The sequence below is a fragment of the Telopea speciosissima genome, chromosome 11, assembly GCF_018873765.1.
Source record: "Telopea speciosissima isolate NSW1024214 ecotype Mountain lineage chromosome 11, Tspe_v1, whole genome shotgun sequence".
Lineage (NCBI taxonomy): Eukaryota > Viridiplantae > Streptophyta > Magnoliopsida > Proteales > Proteaceae > Telopea > Telopea speciosissima.
In genome coordinates, this window is record NC_057926.1 from 20,178,866 (window position 1) to 20,200,469 (window position 21,604).

At 40.6% G+C, this 21,604-nt stretch overlaps 1 protein-coding gene across 1 annotated transcript in view; it reads left to right on the forward strand.

Annotated features, from left to right (window-relative positions):
* LOC122644630 (protein MODIFYING WALL LIGNIN-2) overlaps positions 1-21,604 on the forward strand; it is a 50,876-nt gene that overhangs the window by 26,805 nt on the left and 2,467 nt on the right. The gene's annotated exons all lie outside the window — the stretch shown is intronic.

Sequence of the window (21,604 nt, forward strand, 5' to 3'; positions counted from 1 at the left end):
GTCAATGTTGGAATATGTAATCCAGAATACCGTGGGGGTATTCTGGTCCTTTTGGGGTAGTTTTATTCCTATGTTATTAGGTTTAAGTGGCTGCTCTTATAGAGTCAGCTAGTTAGGGGTAATTACGTCTACAGTTGGCTATTAATTCCCGTGAGCACAAATTTTTTTTTATATACAATATTATGTTCACTACTTGAAATGCAAAGCTGCTCAATGATGTTTGTGAACTGAAGCATGAGAAACAAAGTTATTTATACAAGTCCTTTACTGTATGGTCAGATTATATTAAATCTAATTTGGTACTTTCTGGATCATTTGTAAGTGCCAATATGGCAGAAAGAGAAAGCAAGATATATTAAATATCTAAGCTTATGTATGATTACTGGTTGACAGAAATGGTTTTTAGTTCAGGGGACTAGCTTCATCATATCTACCCAATGTAAGTCTTGGAAGTTTTCCAACTTTATTAAGATTTTGTTTGTTTCCGGCTATAAAGCATGTAGAAGGAAAATCTCCTGGTAAAATCTTTGTAAATAAAATTTTCCTTTTATGTGGTTTGTACTTGGAAACCAACAGGGCCTGAAGGACCAAGTTTGTAAAGAAGTGTTGACAATTGTAAGGATTGTTAAACAGACATTGAAGAGGTGACTCTGAACCACAAAGTTAATGGGGCTAGGTCAGCCAGTTGGACAGGTCTCAAAGAATTGAGGATGCCATTGCAGGATCAAGGAATCAAGAAATGATCAGTGCAAAGATATTAGACCAGAATCTCTTTGTGAAGATGTGTAGGTTTTGCAGATTCATCATGTCCATTTTATTTTCAAAACCATAATTAGAAAAATATTCTATGAAGTCAGCCATTCACAAATGAGCCAGTCCCGATAATATCTTTAAGGCTTGCCAGGTGTGGCTATTCTTAATTATCTATGGTGTCTTTGCAACGTATCTTATTTTGACGAATGGAAAATATGTATTAATTAGAAGGATGACATATAGACATTTACAACTGCACAACCATGTTGCCCTGCATCATCTGATTACAATCAAATCAGGTTACCAAGCAGCTCATTTGGTCCCATTAGTAATTCATTTACACCTTGACCAATCTTGTACAAAAATCAGCAGCTTGATTGATCTCTCAAGGAACATATTCATAATTTCATATGTAATATGAACAAATAGGTAGGTTAGTCTCTCTAGCTCAGACGTCAGACCTCGAGAGCACTATGGCAGAGTAATTTTGTTGCAAAAAACCTCCTGCATACGTTGAATCAACCAATTCCCATAGGTGAGTAATCCCTCTGTTTCTTGCTTGTTTCATCCCTTGAACTAACCCCTTGCAGCCTGTTAGAAGTATCTTGTGGAGGGTAAAATGGGTATGTCCCATTCTCGAGAACGCGTCAGCCATATGGTGCTGGGCTTGTCTCCTCTCTTTTTGTTTCCTGTTTTACCCCTGTAAAGGTCTCTATATATTAATGATAATATCTGGCCTCTCTTACATTATTGAGAGTCTAGCTTTCCCATTTTCCTCTCCTCTTCTCTGCTCTTTTCTTTCTTTCCCTTCCCCTATTTCTCTGTTATTTACATGGTATCAGAGCATTTCTGATCCATAAGGGCCTGCTTCCACTGCCTTTCTCAGTCCCTTTCTTATCTCTGTAACCGAAAGAAGGTGGGCTTGATTCCATAAGGGTTTGAAGACACTTTAGGAGTCTGCTCTACTGTAGGGGTAGTCTACCCCATTTCTGATGTCTTGAAGGTGTTTGAAGGATTGCGGCAATGGTTTAGAAGCTTCGATTCACTTCTGAATCAGGTTTGGTGTTCTTTGCAATGCTTTTAAGTTGAATGAAAAGCATGTTTGGACTGTTTTTGGTATTTCTCCATTGCTGTAATCCATATTTGGCATGGATATCGATTCTTGAATTGATTATTTGGACTGTTTGTTGGTTGTTCTTTTCTTGTTGAGCTACTGTTATGATATCAGACTGTATTTAGTGAGCTGTTGAGGTACTCTATTGCTGTGTGGGGGCTTTTATGTATGGATTACTGAGTTATTTTTTATCTACTGTTTGAAGCCTATTGTGGAGATATTGGTTTGCTGTTTGCCTGCTACTGTTTGAAGCCAATTGCTACTGGGCTGCTCTTATTTGCTGTCTAAGGGCCTGCTATACTTGATCTTTGTTGGTTGAGTGCTATTATTCTTTGTTGGTATTCCTCTTTGGTGGTCATTATGGGAGAGACATCGAAGGATACCAAGGTTGTGCCCGAGGTTGTATCCTCATCCCCAAATTTTCTGAACTCTAAGAAGCTAGAAGGGAGTCAGAATTTTCAGCAATGGCACAAGATTGTGACCTTGGTTCTCATAAGAAGAGGTGAGAAACATCACTTGACTGGCAAGAAACCTACTACCATGACTGATGATGCTTGGGAGGTTGCCGATGCTCGTATCTTGGGTCAGTTGTTAAACTCCATGGATAGTAATATTGTAGACCTTGTAATGTAATCCTAGAATAGGAGACAATCCTACTAGGAGTCAGGTAAAATCAGAGTGTTAACTATGCTGGCCGATTGGGACAGAATAGGTAAACTAGGGCAGAATTAGGGTTAGGATTAGGGATTTGAGCTAGGGTTTTATTTAGTAATGATGTGCAGGTCAAAAGGAAGCTAATGGGATAGGTTTGAATAGGTTTAAACAAAAATTAAAATTCTGAAATTTTAGGGTTAGGGTTTCGGGTTTTAGGTTTTAGAAAATAGGTTGAATTTAGGGTTTCTAATGGGAGTTTTGGACAGGGCTTGGGATCGAGTTTTCTAAACAGGGAGGGGAAGGTTTGATCCAAATTTGGGAGGGTTTTGATGGTTGGAAGTACTAGTTCTGGAAAACTAGGGTTTTTGGGGTTTAATGGAGTTGGGGGATTTTAGGGTTTGAGAAACAAACTGGGACAGCAGCTTGGGTCGAGTATAGGTAGTGGTATGGGGGGCTGTGGTCTGAGTTTGATTGAATTCTGATGAAGGAACAGGTCTGGACATAATTAAGATTAACTAGGGTTTTGGGGAATTCAAATAAAATAAAGGGGGATCAATTGCGAGAGGGAATAGAGGATTAAAAGAAGAATTGATGAACAAGTTGCAGCAGAAGTCCACTGAGAGCAGCTTGAACAGGGTTGAAGGATAGAGCCACCTTCAGAGAAAGAACCTCCTAGCTGTCACGGCGTAAGGAGTCATAGGAGATCCACCTGCCCTCCTTCCTTGATAGAACCACAAGGCAACACTCTAGAGGAGCAGCAGCAGCAGCAATCGGCAGCCAACAATTCTGTTTCTTTTTTTCAAATATTCAATTGTGGGGGAGCCTCCCACGATTTGTCCTTTTATAATTAAAGGCCAAAGGCCAATTCCTAATACAATCTAACTACCTCCTCACTTAAAATCGTGGAAGGGACCTAATTAAAACAAAGTTAATAATTTAAAACCCTGAAAAGACTTAATTACCCCTATTAACTTAAATTAAAAGATTCTAACTTAAAACTACTGATTTAAAAGAAGATTCCCTACTAGCCAATAGGATTTAAGAACCTATTGTCCAATAGGAGCACTCCACTTAAATTAGACCAATTGAACCAATTGGATGCAACCAATTTAAACCGGTTCAATTTAAAAACAGAAAAATAAACTAAGTATGGAAAATACTAGCAAAGTAAACCTAATCTATGGCTCCCTAATTAAGCCCCAAGTTCAGGACTTCTTCTTCTTCTTCTTCCTACTTGGAGCTGCATCACCTTGTGCCCATATTGATACTGTTAAGGATCTATGGGATTATCTGGTTGTTTTATACTCTGGACACAATAACCTCTCCAGGATGTATGAACCCTCCCAAGAGTTTTATCGGGTTGATAGGAAGGGTCGACCCTTGACCCAATACTTTGCTGATTTCAAGAGGATGCATGAGGAGTTGAATGCTCTGCTGCCTATTACCTTTGATGTTACCCAGATGCAACTACAGCGTGAGCAACTAGCAGTTATGAGCTTCTTGGGCAGTTTGGGCCCTGACTTCGATTCCGTATGGTCTCAAATTCTTGGAGGTGTTACAGTTCCTTCTCTTGCAGACACTTTTTCTCAAGTTCTTAATGTGTCTCGTGACACTACTAGAGTCTCTTCTGGTGATAGTAGTGCCTATAGTGGGGGTCGTCAGCCTACCAAGTCCCCCCCAGCTACACCTTCTGCTAGTACTCCTGACTTATTTGAGAGATCTGGTCCTCCAAGGACTTGCCACCATTGTGGCAAATCTGGTCATATTCAGCGTTATTGTTGGAAGCTACATGGCAAACCTCCACAGTCCAAGGTAGCTAACACTGCCAGTGTTGATCCTGCAGCCCCACTTGTACCTATTGGGGACCGCTGTGTGACTTTGACTATGACAAAGGAGGAATATGCTTGCTACAGCTAGGGCAAGGCTGCTCAGGACATTTCTTCCACTGCTACTTTTGTCCAGAAAGGTAATGTCACTGCGTGTCTCTCCACTTCTAGGCCCTGGATTATTGATTCAGGGGCCTCACACCATATGTCTGGCAACTCAGGTATCTTTTCCTCTTTACAACCTTCTCATTCAAGTGTCACCTTAGCTGATGGTTCCTGTGCTACAGTCAAAGGCACTGGTACTGTTTGGCCCACTTCTTCGTTGCCCCTATCTTCTGTCTTGTATTTACCTAAATTTCCTTTTAATCTCCTGTCTGTTAGCCAACTTACCAATGCCTACAATTGTTCCATAACATTTTTTCCTGATTCTTGTGTCTTTTAGGATTTGCGGACGAAAAGGACGATTGGTAGAGGCTGGGTCTCGGGGGGCCTCTATCTTCTTAAGGACACATCTTCCATTGCTTGTTCGGGCACCGCTACCCCTCATCAGCTTCATTATTGTCTTGGTCATCCATCTTTACAAAGTTTACAAAAACTGTTTCCTAGTTTGCGTTCCCTTTCAGTTTTAGATTGTGAATCGTGTCAGTTTGTGAAACTCCACCATGTGAGTTATCCCCCTTGTTGGCAGAACCGTGGGTTGGAAAGAGAGAATTAGAGAATGGAATGTATTCTTCATTGATAGGTAAGCCCCTCTATTTATAATAGAGGGGAAAGTTACAAAGGGACTGAAATAGACACAATTACCCCTAACTAGCTGACTCTATAAGAGCAGCAACTTAACCTAATATATAAGAATTAAACTACCCCCAAAAGGACCAGAATACCCCCACGGTATTCTGGATTACATATTCTAACACTCCCCCTCAAGCTGGATTATACATATAAGTAAAAAAAAGCTCCAGCTTGAACTAGTAAGAAAAAAACTCCATAATAATGCTAACACTCCCCCTCAAGTTAGCGTATACAAGGCACTAATGCCCAGCTTGAACAAAACGGGAAGAAACAAAGGTGCAATAGAGTCTTGGACAACTGGACTCGTTGAAAACCAACACACAGTAATCTTCAACCTTCTTCAATCGATCAAACTAACTTTGAAACACCAATCTCCAATGATCAGATCTGAATTAAATAAAAAAACAGGTCTGATTTGTTATAAGGAAAAGGCACCATTCTTCAAAACTTGATCGATCTTCACACAAGGAAGAACCAGTGTGCTAAACTCCAATTTGTAAACTCCCACATGCTAAATAGAACTGACGAAGATACCTGGGCAGAATTGATGTAATAAACTTCAAAAAACTTGAATCAGATCTGAATTAGTGAACAATGCTAGGATTAAGCTCTCACAGTAAGCTGGATTTGAATCAGTAGAGAAAACTTCACACAACTGAATAGGTTCGTAGTTGCAGCCAATAACTATGGAACACACTATTGCAATCCCAAATAAACTGATCTCCAAGGTAGTAGATTTGAGTCTTCAACAATGAAAGAAATTCGACCTCCAATAGTAGGATACTCAGTCTCAAAGACAGGACAGCAGTAGTCCTCATAAAGGTAGCAGTAACATGTCAACCAGTCATGGTTACAGAAGCCACTCAATACAACCAGCAAGGTATGTAGTAAAGCTCAATAGAACCAGCAAGTATAAGATAAATAACTCAACAGATCCAATAGTAGTTGAAGCAGCCAGCCACATAGGAACCAGTAAAAGAATAGGTTGATAGTTGAAGAAATAGAGCCATAAGAGTGAAACCTGAATTTTTTCAAAAAACTCCATGAATGATGCTGAAACTTGGGTTGAATACTCCTCTGATATGTGTAAGACTCTCCTCAAAAAAATTAGCTTGATAGGACAGCCCAATCCCTAGAATCGATTGTAGTCAGGGTTTTGGAAAACCCTGAAATTGAGATCGATATAGGGAAAGGGGGCTGTAATTGTTGATGTAGACTTGCAATAGATGTTGATTAGTACTGCTTGAATGGGACCTCCAATGCGAACAACCAATCTCCAGTTAGTATGAGACTTGTTCTTCAAGAGGGAGAGACTCCAAAAATTGCAGAAAAGTAGGGCAGCACTATAGCAGCAAAAAAAAACCTTTTTCAAGCCATGATCTGTTGAAGTAGAGTTCTCTTGTAATGTTAGAACCACCTCCAAAGCACTACAACAGCAGCAAACATCCCTATCCCAAATCGATTTTTATTAGGGTTTTGGAAAACCCTGAAAAGAAGAGATCGATTGGGGTAGGGGTCTTCAAAAAAGCTTGGATAGGTGCAATATTGAGGTCGATTGGTCCTTGTAATGGAAATAATCAACCCTCCAAAAATCAGCAAAAGCTAAGACCTGTAACCCTAAATTCGATTGGAGTTAGGGTTTTGTCAAGGTTTTTAGCAGGTAACCAAATTAGAAGGTTAATGAAGCTTTGCTGTAAAGACTAATCCAACCATAAAAAAGGATCCAAATTCAGGTCGAGTAGGGTATATAGTAGTAGGGAATCACCCCTAAAAAATCAGCTGCATCTGAAAAGAGAAACCCTAAAATCGATTGGAGTCGGGGTTTTGAAAAACCCTGACAAGTTGACATCAATTAGGGTAGGGAGGCTGGAAAGGTTAATTAAAGATGGAGAAAAAAGAAAAAAGGAAGGAGAACAATGGAATAGGGTAGAAAGGTGCTGGAAAAGGGTGCATAGGAGTCTCCAACAATGGAGGATTAACCCTCATTAGTGATAGAAATCAGATCTCCAAAAAATTCTGGAAAGCTCTAATATCGCAGGTATGGTTCCAGCAGATTTCAAACAGAATTTTTTAATATAAAAAGGTAGTGTGGGAGGAGGGCAGCAATTAAATCATTGGATGCTTTGATTACCTCATTAGTGCTACCCCCTTACAAGGATGAGAAGAAGAAAAAAAAGAAGAAGGAGAAGCCGAGAAAGAGAGAAAGGAGTGAGAAGTCGATTGAAGAGGAGGGTTTTTCCTTGTTCTCTAACCTAGATCAGACCTGCTCTGATACCATGTTGGCAGAACCGTGGGTTAGAAAGAGAGAATTAGAGAATGGAATGTATTCTTCATTGATAGGTAAGCCCCTCTATTTATAATAGAGCGGAAAGTTACAAAGGGACTGAAATAGACACAATTACATCTAACTAGCTGACTCTATGAGAGCAGCAACTTAACCTAATATATAAGAATTAAATTACCCCCAAAAGGACCAGAATACTCCCATGGTATTCTGGATTACATATTCCAACACCCCTTGTGTCAACAAAAGGGCCTTACATCCCTTCTCTTTGGTTCACTTAGACGTATAGGGTCCTTGTCGTGTGTCTTCCAAATTGGGTTTTATATATTTTGTTACTTTTGTTGATGATTACTCTCATGTGACTTGGTTGTACTTAATGAAAAGTCGTTCTGAATTGTTCTCCATCTTTTCTTCATTTATTGTTGAAATCAAGAATCAATTTGGCTCTTATATTAAGGTGTTGCGTAGTGATAATGCACGAGAGTATTTTTTTACCCCTTTTACTGACTTTATGACCACCCGTGGGATCATTCATCAGTCTTCCTGTTTTGACATCCCCCAACAAAATGGTATGGCTGAAAGGAAGAACTGTCACTTGATGGAAGTGACTCTGTCCCTTCTCTTTGAAATGAAGGTAGACAAGACTTTTTGGGCTGATGCAGTGTTAACTGCTTGTTATCTTATCAATCGGATGCCCTCTTCTATCCTAGGTGGGGGCATTCCTCATGCTTTGCTCTTTCCATATGAATCTTTATTCCCTTTGCCCCCCATGTCTTTGGGTGTGTCTGCTTTATTCGTGATCATACTCCCGGGTTGTCGAAGTTAGACCCCAAAGCTCTTAAATGCATTTTTGTGGGCTATTCTCGTGTTCAGAAGGGGTATCGTTGTTATTCTCCTGTTCTTCGCAAGTATTTTATTACTGCTGATGTTTCGTTCTTTGAGGCTCAATCTTATGTGCGTGAGCCTATTGAGGATCCTTCCTTGGATGAGGATCTTCCTTTTTGTGTTATTCAGCCTCCTGTGCAACCTCGTGTTTGGCCTCTAATCATTCATGTTTATCACCATGAACCTCGTCCATGGGAAGAAGTAACTGACGCCATTGATGCTCTGCCTGCTGCCACGTCTTTTCCGTCTATGGATCCTACCCCTGATCCTCCTTTATCTGATTTGGATCAGCCCACTGCTCATTGGAAAGGTAACCGTCAGTGTGTTACACACCCAATTTCTTTTCATGTTTCTTATTCTGGTTTATCTTCTAGCTTTCAGACTTGTCTTTCCACTGTTGCATCTCATCATATTCCTTAGAACATTACAGAGGCATTATCTGTTCCTGGCTAGAGGACAGTTATGGAGGAAGAGTTACAGGCTTTGGCACATAACCACACTTGGGACCTTGTTCCCCTGTCCCCTGGGAAGTCTGCCATTGGTTGTCGGTGGGTCTATGTGGTCAAGGTTAATCCTGATGGGTCTTTTGCTCTCCTGAAAGCTCGGTTAGTGGCCAAGGGCTATGCACAGGTGTATGGTGTCAATTATTTGGATACATTTTCTCCAGTTGCCAAGCTCTCTTCTGTTCGTGTTTTGGTCTCTCTTGCCGCCTCTCATCGGTGGCCCTTGCATCAGCTTGATGTAAAAAATGCTTTCCTCCATGGCGATCTTCATGAGGAGGTGCATATGGAGCAACCTCCAGGGTTTATTGCTCAGAGAGAGTGTGGGTTAGTTTGTAGATTGAAGAAATCTTTGTATGGGCTGAAACAGTCCCCACGGGCTTGGTTTGGCCGATTTACAAAAGTGGTTCTTGAGTTTGGTTTGTCACGATGCAATAGTGACTACTCTCTCTTTTATCGTCAAACCAGTGCTGGAAGAATATTTCTGATTGTATATGTTGATGACATTGTGATTACTGGTGATGACTCTACAGGAATCGATAGTTTGAAAACCCATCTTCAACAGAGATTTCAAACTAAAGATTTGGGAAAGTTGAATTATTTCTTAGGGGTCAAAGTGGCTCAATCTAGGAAGGGCATTTCTCTCTCACAACGAAAGTATACTCTTGACTTACTTATGGAGACTAGGATGCTAGGGTGCAAACCTCTTGATAGTCCAATGGATCCCAATATCAAGCTTGTTGCAGATGAGGGAGATGCCATTGATGATCCATACAGAAGGTTGGTTGGAAAGTTTAATTACTTGACATTCACTTGACTTGATATTTCATTTCTGGTAAGTGTTGTAAGTCAATTCATGTCATCTCCTAGGACACCTCATTGGGATGATGTCATTCAAAATTTGAGGTATCTCAAGAAGGCTCCTGGACGAGGATTAGTATACACTGATCATGGCCGTACACGAGTTGAGGGATTTTCTAATGCAGATTGGCCTGGATCACTGATGGATCGGAGGTCAACTACAAGCTATTGTATACTTGTTGGAGGGAACCTTGTTTCATGGAAGAGTAAGAAACAGAGTGTAGTGGCTAGATCAAGTGCAGAATCCGAGTACCGAGCCATGGCCCATGCTACTTGTGAGCTGGTTTGGTTGAAGATGTTGAATGAGCTTGGATTTGAGAGCTCTATACCAATGCAATTGTGGTGTGACAACCAGGCAGCAATACATATTGCCTCAAACCCCGTATTCCATGAGAGAACTAAACATATTAAGGTGGATTGTCACTTTGTAAGAGAAAAACTCAAACAGGGCGTAATCTCTACAAAGTATGTCAAGACTAGAGAACAACTTGTTGATATGCTTACTAAGTCTCTAGTAAGTGGGAGGGTTATCTATATTTGTAACAAGCTGGGCATGATTGATATATATGCTCCAGTTTGAGGGGGAGTGTTAGAAGTATCTTGTGGAGGGTAAAATGGGTATGTCCCATTCTCAAGAACAGCGTCAGACATATGGCGCTGGGTTTGTCTCCTCTCTTTTTGTTTCCTGTTTTACCCTTGTAAAGTTCTCTATATATTAATGATAATATCTGGCCTCTCTTACATTATTGAGAGTCCAGCTTTCCTATTTTCCTCTCTTCTCTTTTCTTTCTTTCTTTCCCTCCCCCTATTTCTCTGTTATTTACACAGCTCATGGATAATAATTGAAGTGGGGTTAGTTTGGGCATCAATGATCCCAACTGCTTGACCAAGGTGGTCCTTTATGATAAATTCACGAACCACTTGATCACCTGAGAGAGCTCTATCAGAGTCAGGGTTATAAAACTTGTTGTCTCTTGGCTGCCGTACATGCATAGTTGGCAGCAACATGTGAACTGAAAATGAATTCCCCCGAGGCCAAAGAAATGTTCTTTTTTTTAGGCTTGCACCAGCTTATCCTAATATTTGAATCTCAAGCAGGTATCTCTAATCACTCTTCATATAACCTTATCTGGAGATCAGAAGGAGTTTCCAAGATTTCCTCCTGTTAATTTCAGACTTTCCAAATATGATAGAGAATCGCATAAAAGAAAAATTAGTAACCTAGTTGTTGAGGTTTGCTTAAAAGTGAGTAGGCATTCCAGGCAGCTCAGCCTCCCAAGAGCTTTGGTCATTTCTCCTTCTCCTTGACCTACCCAAGATAGATTCCCCAACCTTCTTTGACAATTCACACGTGAAAGGCTGTTGGATATGATCCTCTTCCTGAGCCTGACAGAGACTGCATCTTGAAGAACCAATCATTCCTCTCCTTACAAGCTTTAGTAAAAAAATCATCATTTGCTGTTATACTAGCCACAATAGTCTACACGTGGGTAGTATAAGGGAACCAAAAAACTGAGGCTCCACACTTTTATAGATGTAGGTCCAATGCAGTCCATGGCTGAGCTCAAGGAGAACTCCCCCAACTCCATTGGCTCCCAAGTAATTTTATCTGTCCCCAATCGATTCTAATGAGATTAGGTATTTCTTGGCATGGCCTAACAAGATCTAGGATTGGGGAGGAGGAATATGTCAGCTCCCATTGTGAATTTTTTTAAACTTTGAACTTTAGCTCTTCTCGATCATACCTGATCTCTGGCTTGAGGTGTCAGCAGCGTTTATATGCCGGAAGACGAGAGAGCAAGAGAGCCGTAAAGGAAGACGAGAGCAAAATCCCGAGTAATACTATTAATGAAAAGAAGATTAGTAGAAAATTGGGCACATTAAGTATGGAGGACAATGGCATGGATGTAGAACAGGTGATGGATCCTATTCTAGATACAAAGGACAAGGATCCATCAGCAACTCGAACATGTTCCTTACTTGAACCTGGAATAAAGGTAGGGAACTGACTAGCAGAACCAGTCACATGATCTGTGGGACCAGAGTCAAGTATTGACGGTGACCCAAAAGCAGAAGTACAATGACCAACAAAAGGGGTACCTGAGTGCACAAAGTTGGAGGCAGAAGAGGTCAAACCCGAAGTGGCAGAGGTAGTAGGTGATAGGTACGGCTGATGAAGAGGTGGCATCCATCCTAGACATCATGCGGCGAAGGAGGAAAATCTCATCCTAAGAGAATTGGTCCTGTGAGAACTGGACCTCAGTAGATGCTGTGGTGAGCATGAGCCGAATTAGAACCTCCCCGTCCATATCCACGGCCACGTCCACATGAAGCAGTGGAGGTGGGATGAGCATGTTGCTTCCAACAAAACTCTTTGGCGTGCCGTTCCTTCCCACAATATTCACATTTCACCGGATCACGGGTAGAATCATCATGATCAGAGGAAGGACGGCCAATAGGACGAAGAGAAGTATCCTTTGGCTGAAGACCTGAGCCAGTATAGAGAGCTGATCTCTCTTGAGAAATAGGCTGAAGCATAGTGGCCTTTGGCTTTGCTCAAGTTGAACAAGGGCATAAGACTGCTCAAGGGTAGGAAAAGGGTCCCGACTGAGCACCTGAGATTGAATGTGATCATACTCCACATTCAGGCCAGCTAGGAATCATAAACGCAAATCATATCTGTTATCGTGGTCTTGGTATTAGCGCAGAGAGCTAATACCGAGAGCACAGTGAGGAGGGTATTTTAGTCTAATCAGTTATTAGGTTGTTTCTTTTATTTTATTTAGGTGTTTACTGTTTTACCCTTTAAGTGGTTACATAATGAAGGTTTAGAGTAAGAGTAACACATATCGTGGAACTCTCCCAATTCTGCAGATTCTCGCCTCCTCTTCTCTCTCGGCTTCTCTTCTTCTTCCTTTTTCTTAATTAGTTTACATGGTATCAGAGCTGTAAGGACTGCTACAGATTTCGTGGATCATTGCTTCCCTTATCTACAGCATTCGATTGAAGTTTTAAATATTTTTTGAAGACTTGAAGCACATGCGGTTTCTTCTATTTTTTGTTTGAAGGGGTGCAGTACTCTATGCTGTTTTTTGGATTTGTTTAGAGACTAGTTCATGCTATGAATTAAGAACTGTCTCTCTTTTTTGTTTGAGGAATATTTGAAGGAGTTTTTAGATGAAGTGAAAATTTTGTCAGGGTTTTGGTTGAGGAGGTCGATTGCTGCCTCTACTGTCTGTATCGGATTTTGTCAGGGTTTTATCTAAGGGAATTGATTGCGGCCTTTTGCTGCCTCTATTGACTTCTATCAAGGTTCTTTAGTCTCTATCGATTTCTGTCCCTGTTTTCAGTATTCTTCATTCTATTTTGTCTACACTTCATCAAGTAGATCATGGGTGATGAGTTGAAATCTGTTGAAGGTTCAAAGTCAGTAACCACAGTGATTTTTTCTTCCTCTTCCAATCGTATTACCGAGAAGAAGTTGGAAGGGGTTATCAATTTTTTGCAGTGGAAGAAAATTGTTCGGCTAGTGTTAACTGGCCGTGATCAGCACAAGCACCTCTTCGACACTAAGCCTGAGAATGACCCTTCGTGGGAGACAGTTGATGCTCGAATCTTGGGACAGATGCTGAATTCTATGGATCACCAAATTGTGGACCTGGTGACACACATTGACACAGTGAAGGGTAGGAGTATCTTAATGTTTTGTATTCTGGACAAAACAATCTTTCCTGCATTTATGACCAAGGTTCGAGAACTCGCGAGATCTTGCCGAGATCTAACCGAGTTTCTCGGTTTTGGGCAATACCGAGTCGAGTTACTAGTCGGTTCCTAAAAGTGCAATTTCTCGGCCGAGATCTCGGTGATATCTCGAAGGTTAAAATCAAGATATTTTCAATACAAAAAAAACAATATCTCGCCGAGATCTCGGCGAGATATCGAGATCTCGGCGGTATCTCGGTTGGGCCCAAAGGTGCTATTTACTTGTATTCAGCCCAATTTTCACCCAAAAACCCATTGCCAACATAAGAGAGAGCGAGAAGAACTCGATAGGCTCTAAACCAAGGGAAAAACACCTCTCCTTCAAATTTCTTCTTCTTTCTTTCGATTGTTGGATGGAATGCACTGTTTGGAGTTAGATTGAAGTGCCAAAGTGAAGATTCAAGTGCCAATTTGGAGCATCATCACCTATTTGCAAGATTTCAAAGGTGTTTTCTATTTCTTCCCCAAATCTATTTTTTCCAAAATTTTTTTTTTGTAATCCTTGTTAGATTCATGTGGTTTTAATATATGTTGAACATCTTTGCCCGATCTATCACTTCATGGAGTCGGATTTTTTTCAGTTAATAAATTATTTATTATAATTTCTGGAAAAATAAATGATTTATTTGAAAAAAGAAAATGAAAAAATAGGATGAATAGTGATTGTTTGAAAATGATTTTGATATATGTTAAACTACTTGGGATGCTCTACAGCTCCATGGATTAATTTTTTATTTTCACCCATTAAAAAAATTATTTTATTTTTCAGATTTAATAAATATATTATAAAAATTAAAAAAATATATATAATATTAAGGAAAAATACTAATTGCTTATGAAAAATTATGTACAACATATGTACATAATATTCAACTTTCAAATGGTGTCAAATTCATCATTACATTATATTTTTCTTATACTTTAAGGTATAAATAGTTTTAAAAAAAATTCAAAATATTATTTTTAATTAACAAATAAATACTAGGGTTAGGGGATAAATAAGAGATAGTTATTTCATAGTTCTAGTAGCTTGACATTACGTTTAAGAGTTATGAATAGCATGCTTTAAGTCTTGAATACCTTACTTTAAGTGATCCATGGTTATTAATACATGCTTTTTTATCTAACAAGTGTAAAACATAAGACATTTTGTATACAATGTACGATATAGCATGGCAACATGGAGTTCCCATGTCCGTAGACAAAAAGAAGTCAAATGCAATTATTGTAGGAAGTTGCTATATCCGGAGGAGCCACGCGAGTTAAAGCAACGCTTATGCAGTGCGAGGATGTTTCATCATGCCCAAATGTTCCTATCCAGTGAAAGTGGCAATGACACAACATTTGAAAGGAGGAAGATTAAAAAATTTGAGAGGGAAAGAATGCAACAAAGAGTTTAATGAGGCAATACTAGAGAGGGCTGGTGTAGAGGTCGTGGCGGAGATGATCGAAATTGGGCCTCCACTGGTGAGTTTCAATCAAAGGCTGAATGGAGAATTTACCACGGACTTTGACTTTAGGCGAGAGGCAGTTTTCATTTTGATAATATAAGAGCATATGAGTGGTGGATCGGCTTTGCACCGATGTAAGAAGATGAGAGGAGGAGAAGCCTTGGGACAAGAAATATACCACGACCCCAAACCGACCATGAGTACAAGGTCCGAACCCATTTTAAGCAGGATCCCACCACTTTTAGGCAACAAGATGCCTACCAGACCAACCATCTCACAAGTATTTGGTGGTAAACAAGAGAAAGCACGAAAAGCCTTAGTGAGTTCATGCTTTACCATGGCATTCCGATGTAGCACAAGGAACATACTATAATGCATTCCTTGATGCGCAGGAGGGCTGATGCGAGGATGGAAGGACCTTCACCATTTGAATTATACAATGTATATTTGCCTCGGGAGGTAGAGGAGCTAAAAGAATACATTGATGGTTTGAAGCCAATGTGGGAGACATATGGGGTTACTCTTTTGGGCGATGGTTGGACTCTGGACCTACTAGGCTGTCCATCATAAATTTCATGGTGAGTTGCAATGGAAAGACTATATTCTTGAAGTCTATCGATGCATCAAAGCATATAAAGGATGCATCATACTTGTATAAGGAGTTGAAGCAAGTGGTGGAGGAGGTAGGACAAGGAACGTTATCCAAATTGTGACGGGATAACGGTTCCAACTATAAAAAGGCTGGAGAGAAGTCGATGAATAAGAAGAGTAAGAGGATCCGGTTCTTTTGGACCCATGTGCAGCCCATTCTATTGATTTAATCTGTCAAGGACATGGGGAAAAAGACTTTGATGGCGGTGTGGTAAAAGGCAAGACAAGTGACAACTTTTGCATCTATCCATATGTACAACCATTCTTTTGCTTTGTCTTCCGTTGATGAGGGAGAATGTTCTGATTTTCCGTTTAACCTTTTCTCTCATTAGTCGGTTTATTAAATCCTACATTTATTTGATACTGTAACCTTTTTTATTAACGTATATTCCTTGCCCCATATGTTCTTGTATTTCAGGATCTTTCGTCGAAGAGGATGATTGGTAGAGGTCGTTCATCGTGGGACTTTACATACTTGAGGACACTTCATCTATGGCGTGTACCGGTGTGGCGTCACTCCACCGTAGATTCATTGTCATTTGGGTCATCCTTCGTTGGAGAGTTTGAAGCTTCTTGATGGTCATTTTCGGTCTATTTCTAGTTTTAATTATGAGTCGTGTCGGTTTGGGAAACTCCACATGCGAGTTATCCACCTAGAGTCGATAAAGGGTTTGACCAACCTTTGTCTTTAGTTCATTCGGATGTTTGGGGTCCATGTCCTGTCGTTTCCACTTTGGGTTTTCGTTACTTTGTAACTTTTGTTGATGATTATTCCGAGTTACCTAGATCTATTTAATGAAAAATCGTTCCGAGTTATTTTCATATTTCTGTGCATTTGTGAATGAAGTGAATAATCGGTTTTCATACTCTTTGCGTGTTCTTCGTAGTGATAATGCTAAGGAATATTTCTTCTGCTCCTTTTGCTGATTTTATGACTCGGCGTGGTATTATTCATCGGTCCTCTTATGCCTACACCCCCAAAGAAATGGTGTGGGTGAGAGGAAAAATAGACATTTGATGGAGGTTACTCGTTGTCTCTTGTTTGAAATGAAAGTGGCTAACTCCTTTTGGGCGAAATCTTTTTAACCTCGTGTTATCTCATTAATCGTATGCCTTCTTCGATTTTACGTAGTGGTATTCTTTTTCTTTGTTGTTTCCTTCGCGCCACGTTGTTTTGCCACCACGTGTGTTTGGTAGTGTTTGCTTTATTTGTGATCATCGTCCAGGTGTTTCCAAGTTGGATCCCAAGGCTCTCAAGTGCATGTTTGTTGGTTATTCTCGCACTCAAAAGGGTTATCATTGTTATTCTTTTGACTTGCGAAAATATTTTGTTACGCTGATGTATCTTTCTTTGAGTTTACACCGTTTGTTCATTCTTCTAGTAATCGTATTCGACTTGGATGATGATATTCCATTCTTGTTGTTCGGCTCATTGTTCACCATGCTCGCATCTGCCTCATTACGGCACCTCAACCTAGTGTGTTTCAACGTCACCAATGGAAAGTATGTCCTTGGATCCTTGCTACATCGACTTCCACGCCATCTCCTACTTTGGCGAGATCTGTGATAGGTAATGATCCTCCTCCTTTGGAACCTTCTTCCGATCTTGATATTCCTATTGCTCGTCGTAAGGGGTTAGGGCTTGTACCCAACACCCCATTTCTAACTTTGTTTCATATGATGGTTTGTCTTCCACCTTTCATTCTTGTTTACATATTATTGAGAACCATCCTGTTCCTAAGTCTGTCGCAGAGGCATTGTCTAGTCCTGGTTGGAGGGCTGCTATGGGTGAGGAATTATCGGCATTGGAAGAAAATCAGACTTGGGTTCTTGTTCCCTTACCTTCGGGAAGACTACTATTGGTTGTCATTTGGGTGTATGTGGTGAAGGTGAATCCCGATGGGTCATTGGCTCACAAAGCCCGTCTGGTTGCCAAGGGGTGCGCCAAGTATATGGTGTGGATTACTTGGATACCTTTTCTCCCATGGCAAAGCTTACTCGTACATTCGCATTTTGATCTCTCTTCCGCTACTTATCATTGGCCCTTATATCAAGATGTCAAGAATGCATTCTTGCATGGTGATTTGCATGAAGAAGTTTATATGAAGCAACCTCCTGGGTTTGTTGCTCAGGGGGAGTTTGGCTTGGTGTATAAATTGAAGAAATCTCTCTATGGGCTAAAACAGTCCCCTAGAGCTTGGTTCGGCAGGTTTACTGAAGTTGTGTTGGAGTTTGGGCTGACACGGTGTGATAGTGATCATTCTGTATTTTTCCGCTGTTCTGGAGGTGGAAAATTGTTTCTTGTGGTTTATGTTGATGATATAGTCATCACAGGAGATGATGTTTCTGGAATTGATGGTTTGAAGGCACACTTGCAGTAGAAATTTCAGACCAAGGACTTGGGAAGGCTGAAATATTTTTTGGGTGTGGAAGTTGCTCAATCAAAGAAGGGAATCTTGCTCTCACAGCGGAAATATGTTCTTGATCTTCTGTCAGAAACAGGAATGCTGGGTTCTAAACCTCTAGATACTCCTATGGATCCTAATTTAAAACTTGTTGCAGAGGATGGTGAGATTTTAGGTGATCCAGAAAAGTATCGGAGGCTTGTTGGTAAATTGAACTATCTCACAATGACTAGGCCTGATATAGCTTTTCTGGTTAGTGTGGTGAGTCAGTTTTTGTCTGCTCCTCAGACAACTCATTGGGAGGCTGTTGTGCATATTTTACGCTATCTTAAAAAGGCTCCTGGACGTGGTCTTCTCTACAGTGATCATGGTCATGGGCAGATAGTAGGTTTTTCAGATACTGACTGGGCATGATCTCCAGTTGATAGACGATCTACTATAGGTTACTGTATCTTTGTTGGTGGAAATTTGGTGTCCTGGAAGAGTAAGAAACAGACAGTTGTTGCCCGCTCCAGTGCAGAGTCAGAATACAGGGCTATGGCACATGTTACCTGTGAGTTGATGTGGGTAAAGCAATTAATGACTGAACTTGGCTTTGTTGATGGTGCTCCAATGAAACTGTGGTGTGATAATCAAGCTGCTGTCCATATTGCTTCAAATCTGGTGTTTCATGAGAGGACGAAACACATTGAGGTTGACTGTCATTTCGTTCGAGAAAAGTTACAACAAGGTTTAATTTCTCCTGGCCATGTCCGTACAGGAGAACAACTCGCAGACGTGTTCACAAAGTCATTGGGAAGTGCGAGAGTGGATTATATTTGTAACAAGCTGGGCATGATTGACATCTATGCTCCAGCTTGAGGGGGAGTGTTATCGTGGTCTTGGTATTAGCGCAGGGAGCTAATACTGAGAGCACAGTGAGGAGCGTATTTTAGTCTAATCAGTTATTAGGTTGTTTCTTTTATTTTATTTAGGTGTTTACTGTTTTACCCTTTAAGTGGTTACATAATGAAGGTTTAGAGGAGAGTAACACATATCGTGGAACTCTCCCAATTTTGCAGATTCTCGCCTTCTCTTCTTCTTCTTCCTTTTTCTTAATTAGTTTACAATATCTTCACGTTTCTTGAAATTAGCAGCGCAAGTACAGCAGGTAGCCTAAAAGGTCTCATAGAAGTCAAGTTCCTACTACATGCTGCGTAACTCAGAGTAGTAGTGGGACAGAGACATCTCTTTCTGAGTGGTGCCATGGATCCTCTTGCGCAACTCATAGACCTAGGCTGCGTTTCCAACCTGGGAGTGAGTCTCCTTTGCAGCCTTCTAGATCTTCTCAGCAGTGTCCAAGAGAAGATAGCCACGAGCAATAGTCAGTTGCATAGAATGGATGAGAAATGACATGATAAGGGAGTCATCCGATAGCCACTTCTCCGATGGCAGACCAACAGTTGTCGGCTTCGCAGCATTACCCAAAATATAGTTTGTGAGGCCATGAGCAGCAATAGAGAGAAAGCAAGAGCGAGACCACATCAAATAGTTTCTGATCGAGAGGAAATCCCAAATGCTCACTATAGCACGACAATATTGAAAAAAACGGCTGAAGCAAAGGAGCATCTCAGGGAAAAACACCAGCGGAAAGGGAAAAGGCTGGTTTAAGACATTTGAAGCAAATCAACCACACAAAAAAGGGACCCTTGGTGGGAAAAGAGAACTACTGAGTGTTAAACCATGTAGAAGACCGTCGGAGAGGGGGCGGAGGCTGTAAAGGGCGGTGGAGGGAGAGAAAGTTGCGAGAAAAGGAGTCACGAGAGAAAGAGAGACCGCGAGAAAGAGAGAGTCACGAGGGAGAAAGAGGGTCGCGAGAGGGAGAGAAGGCTGTGGTTAAGGCGGTAGAGAAACAGAGGCGAGAGCAGGCGGTGATTAAGAGTGGCGGAAACCAGAAAAGGAAAGATGGAAGACTGTCACTGTGGCTGTGGCAGCAGCGTCATAAGCTTTTTAAGGTTAAGGTTCTAGGGCAGGGATCCCAAGATTGGTTCCCGCACTAATACCATGATGAAATTGATTGGGGAGAATAATAACTGGGGTCCCTTGAGAGCACTGCCATGTTCTATTTATAATAGAAGGAAAAAGGGACAAATTACAAGTATACCCTTAGGGCAACGCATCCTTACAAGTATACCTAAAATGCCCTTAATCCCAAATTACAACACTAGTCAATTTAGGTTACCTTATTAGTTGAGGATTGGGTTAGGCCTTTCCTTTTTAGTGTCCAAGTCTATTTTTGAGTCTTCAGGCCAGCATTGTGTACGAATTTGATTAATAAAATATATGCTTGAGCCTTTTCTTTTATTCTGTGAGACTCAGATGGCTGCGAGATGTAGTGCTATATGGTGAGAGGCCATGGGTGAGAGACTCAATCCAAACTATGCTCCTTCTATCTTCTATTTTTTCTAATCTTCTATTCCAATTGATTTCAGTGAGAGTTCTGCCCTGAAAGTTACTGATCTGCTGAAGACCATTCGAAAGACGGAATCAGCCGCTGAATTGATGTTCGATTGTTACATGAAGGCCTGAGAATATCAGTACATCGATCCTGCTATAGTGTTGGTTCTTAGTTGAACTGGCATCTACATTAGGACCGCTAGTGCTAGGTGATGGGTGGGTAGTGCAACAGGAACCAACGATTGATATGCATTGTCTCATTTGATTGTTAATAAAGTGCTAGCATGCATGATTCCATTACACCCTGCTTGTGTGTGCATCATTTTCCCATTGATTTTACATCTATTGTCTTTCATTTTTTGTCTTCTTTAACTCTTCCGCACCAGCTTTGATGGTCAATAAAGTGCTAGCATGCACGATTCCAAGACACCTTGTGCAGTGTCTTTTTTTGGGTCATTTTATCTAGCTTGGTGTTTGTAATTTACTATTTTTCCTTATGGCATTCAAACTCAAATCCAAGCTCAAAGCTTTGCTGTCCTGTATCAGATGTGCAGCAATTTTTCCTTCCCTGTAAGGCTGTAACCACTTATTATGTTTAGGGGAAGATTATTAAAGCTTAAAAGTAAAGTATTGCTTTTGGATGCAAATCTTTTGTGCACATATTGGTGCTTCTTTTTTAACCATTTTAAATGATTTCTGCTTGCAATTGAGTGTTCATTATGATTCAATCTTGGCTCCTACAACAACTGTCATCAACTTCTTCATTCTCTCCATCTCCCATGCTTCTTTCTCTTTCTTATTTTGGGTTAGTAGTTTAGCTTTCTGCTACTAAACATTGGTGGACTAAGCTACCAAAGATTCTCAACGGAACTCAGCAGAATCTAATATGTCCATTCAGCCCGATCCAATTTGCCATGTGGCAGAAATAGTGTCCCGATGATATAATGATTATATGGTCGGCCGGCCATATAATCATTATATGATCTGGAGACTATTTCCTGATTTACTGGGCTATCCTCTTTCCTCTTTCATTTCTCACTTTTTTTTTTCTTTCTGAAAGGATCCATGTAGCCGATCCCATTTAGTTGGGATAAGGCTGAGTTGTTGTTGGTCGGCTGACCAGTAAACCTCTCCCCATATATAAAACTTAAAAATTTATAGAACCTAAAAGCAACAAGTGGAAGAACTTGATGTAATCTATCAGCAAAGCGGGTGTGAGAAAGGTTCTTG